The following is a 3892-nucleotide window of genomic DNA, read 5'->3' on the forward strand; positions in this document are numbered from 1 at the left end:
GGGAGAAAGATTGTTATTAGAAACCAAAATAGAGCTAGATAGGAGGGATAAATTTAATAGATTGCACAGAAGGGTAACTATGATTAATAATTTGTTATATATTCTTAAGTATCTGAAAAAGGAGTTCAGAGGTACCCAAAGAAATGATCATATCTTGAGGGGATGAAAAATGCTAATTGTCCTGATTTAATTCATCATCACACTTTGGGTATAATATCAAATTATTACATTACGTCCTATAAACATATGCAATATATGTCAATACAAAATAAACACCTGTCACATAAAGAACCCAACGAAAAACAGTCTCAAGAACAAAAATCAACTTCATCTGCTACCAACACTGATCTTTAAATAGCTTTGAAAAGTCTCAAGGAAGTGAAACAAAATATGTTTCCAATGAGTGAAAAGGAAGAAATCTCAGGAGAGAGATGGAAGTGGTTAAAAAAAAAAAAAAGATACTCTGGAACTGCCAAGAACAACATCTGATACACTGCGCCTCTCTCCACCCACTCACAACCCATTTGTCTACGTCGCAACTTGCTTACCTTAAATACTCCAAGCCCCTCTACTTCACTCTGAACCCTTCCCAGGCCTCCAGAATCAGACAGCACACACCAGGCCTGCACCACACTCCCAGGAGCAAAACACATGGAGATAAGCATGGGTCCAACTAGAGAGTTTCCCCGTTGTTTGGCACTGATGACTAGTAGGGCAGAGCTGGGTGGTAGACTCCAGGAGAGGAACCTCAGCCCCGTATTCTTACATGCCCATGATCTGCCACAAGATATAGGGGAAGTGCCTGTATGATGCCCAGCCTCAGTGAAGTCAATCCTGCTGTACATACTTGGGGGCCTCAGTGCCCATGGGGCAGCGGTGAGATCTCAGTGGTCCTGTTGCACCAAAGCCCGCTCCACCTCAGAAAGGCCATTCCACAAAGAACTTTGCTGCAGACAGGTTTCCCTTCCATCTACCTCTCCTTCCAAAAGGTGGCTCATTCCGTGCTCTATCCCGCAGCTCTAGAGAGGTACTGCAGCACGGACCAGGGGCCATGAGGCTGGCCAACAAACTCTACTCTGAATATTTTGTGGTTTTGGAACTCCTTGACTTGTACATCTACCCAGGCTTATAACATCTCAGGTTATAACTCCTATCTTGTTTATAAAAAGAATAGCTGCTCATGACTTACTTGTGGTTTGCCCTTTTCATATAGCTTGTGATATTCTTATGTCAACATAGGTGAGACTCAACATCATACCTAGGTACCGGGTCAGCCATGCGGGACCTAGTGTCATAAGGGCTCCAAACTGGATTGAGTTTCCATTGTCCCTGCCCTGAAATCCTTAGTTAAGAACGTGGAACTCCATGTCTTCACTGTGCATTATATAGCCAGGCCTGTCCAAGTATTTATCATAAGCCATCCATCCTTCTTGTTCCTTTATTTGCAGGGAATGGGGGGGGGTGTTCTCCCTTACTACTCATGCTGACCCTTGTCCAACATGATGTGCTGGCTGGGCCCCATCTTCAAGAACCATCCAGGACAAGAAGAGCCAGTCCACTGGATCTCTGTGGCTGGACAGGACTCACTGGTTTAGACTGTCATCATCACTGGTTTACAGATTGTCATCAGGGTGGGCTCTAGAATAAGACCACTTGTGGAATTATGACCCCTAAATTCCTCCAAGATAAACCACCATTCCTCAGCAGGTTGCTCTCTGCCCTGGGGCCTGAAGTGACTCAGAGCAGTGCCCGTGGAGGCCCGGCTATGGGGCAGTCTGTGCCTGTGCTCTCTGTCAGTGGACTCAGCACTGTGCGGAGCTCAACACAGTCGGCATCTCATGAGACTCACCCAGCCTGCAGCAGGCCCCTCACCTCGCAGCTCCCGGCGGTGTGAGCGTGGCCCGCTGAGCTCAGAGGCTGAGAGCACTTCCTGCAGTCCATCCGTGTCACCTGTTTCAGGGCCTGTCACATGCTGTTATATCTATCTGCTCGTTTCTACCACGCATCTGTGTACCACTTGACATCCAAGACGGGTTTTGTGTTCCAATTCCCCGTATCTACATAGCCGGGATCAACAAATATTTACTGACTGAGTAAACTGCGGAAGGATTAGCCAGGGAGTGCTGACCTGCTGTGGTTTGGACTTTAACAGAGCTATTCTGTTGAGCTAAATTCATTTAATTGTTTTCTGTGTTTTTCAAACCCCTTGATTGGCAGATAACATGTCCTGCAACTCCCTCATTTCATTACATCCCACTTTTAGTTTATAAACTGTGACTGCTTGGATGACCGCTTCATTCACTTTTTCCACCTAGCTCATATACACACACACACACACACACATATATATATATATACACACACACACACATATATATATATACACATATATATACACACACACACATATATATACACACACATATATATAGATACACACACACACATATATATAGATACACACACATATACACACACACACATATATATACACACATATATGTATATATATATACATATATATATTTATATATATATGTATATATATATGTATATACCTACATACATATATTTTTTGGGGGGTCCGGTTATGGGGCCTGAACTCTGGGCCTGGGCGCTGTCCCTCAGCTCTTCAGCTCAAGGCTAGCGTTCTACCACTTGAGCCACAGCGCCACTTCTGGCTTTTTTCTTTTTGCTTACATGGTGCTGAGGAATTGAACCCAGGGCCTCAGGCATGCAAGGCAAATGCTCTACCACTGAGCCACCTTCCCAGCCCCATACATATATATTTTTTGTTGTTGTTGGTCGTGGGCTTGAACTCTGGGCTTGGGCGCTGTCCCTCAGCTCTTCAGCTCAAGGAGAGCACTCTACCACTTGAACCACAGCACCACTTCTGGTTTTCTAGTGGTTTATTGGAAATTAGAGTCTCACAGACTTTCTTGCCCAGGCTGGCTTTAAACCATGATCCCCAGATCTCAGCCTCCTGAGTAGCTAGGATTACAGGCGTAAGCCACCGGTGCCCAGCAGATTGTAAGATTTTTGTGTCAACTTAGTTTTCAAGTCTTTCCCACCCATGACTGGCTTTTCCTGAAGTTGTTCTCCACTCCTTTTATAAGTTAATAATAAAAATCCATTAGTTCAGGTGTTACTGGCATTGCCTGAAATTTTTCTTTTAAAACTAAATTTATCCATTAATTGATGCATCGTTTCGGTTCATCATCTTGTTAGAATGAAACTAAGCTGTGGGTGCTTTAAAGGTGTGTGTAAACTGTTACTGGGTTGAGTTGTGCCTTGTCTTCAGCATGTCTGTGACACAGGCATGTTACAAAGGGTCTAAATGGGACCCCTTTCTCACAGCCTCACACTGCACTTCCATCTTGTAGCAAGGTGCAGGTTGTGCGTCAGTTGAAGAGAAGGAAAACCAGGCCCGAGGCCTGCTCTAGGGGGATTGCTGTACCAGTCCAACATGAGAAAGGCTTCAAGGGCGGCGCTCAGGAGCTTGGCCTCTGTTCCCTGGAGTTGGAGTTCATTGCCCTTGAAAGGGTTTATTGCAATCTTTAAAGTGTCAAGCAATAAATAATGGATTCATATAGCAGGTAATAACTGACCAGCTGCTGGGGGGAGGGGTATTCAGAACCCCCTCACGGCATTCCACAGCAGACCTCTCACCTCAGTTTCCCATGCAACTAACCTACCACGGCCCATGTATCCACTGACCCAAGAACAGCAGTCTAGTGACTGTGGGCAAGTGACAGCCAGTCACGGCCCAGCTAGCTGGAGCACCAACAGCGTCACCCACTTCATCAGATACAACCAGTCCTGAGAGCCAAAGGGACCAGCATCAGCACATGGCTTCTAAAGAACGGCAGCTGGCTCCCTCGGGACCTTTGGA

Source organism: Dipodomys ordii, unplaced genomic scaffold (genome assembly GCF_000151885.1).
Source record: "Dipodomys ordii isolate 6190 unplaced genomic scaffold, Dord_2.0 Scaffold77, whole genome shotgun sequence".
Classification (NCBI taxonomy): Eukaryota; Metazoa; Chordata; class Mammalia; order Rodentia; family Heteromyidae; genus Dipodomys; species Dipodomys ordii.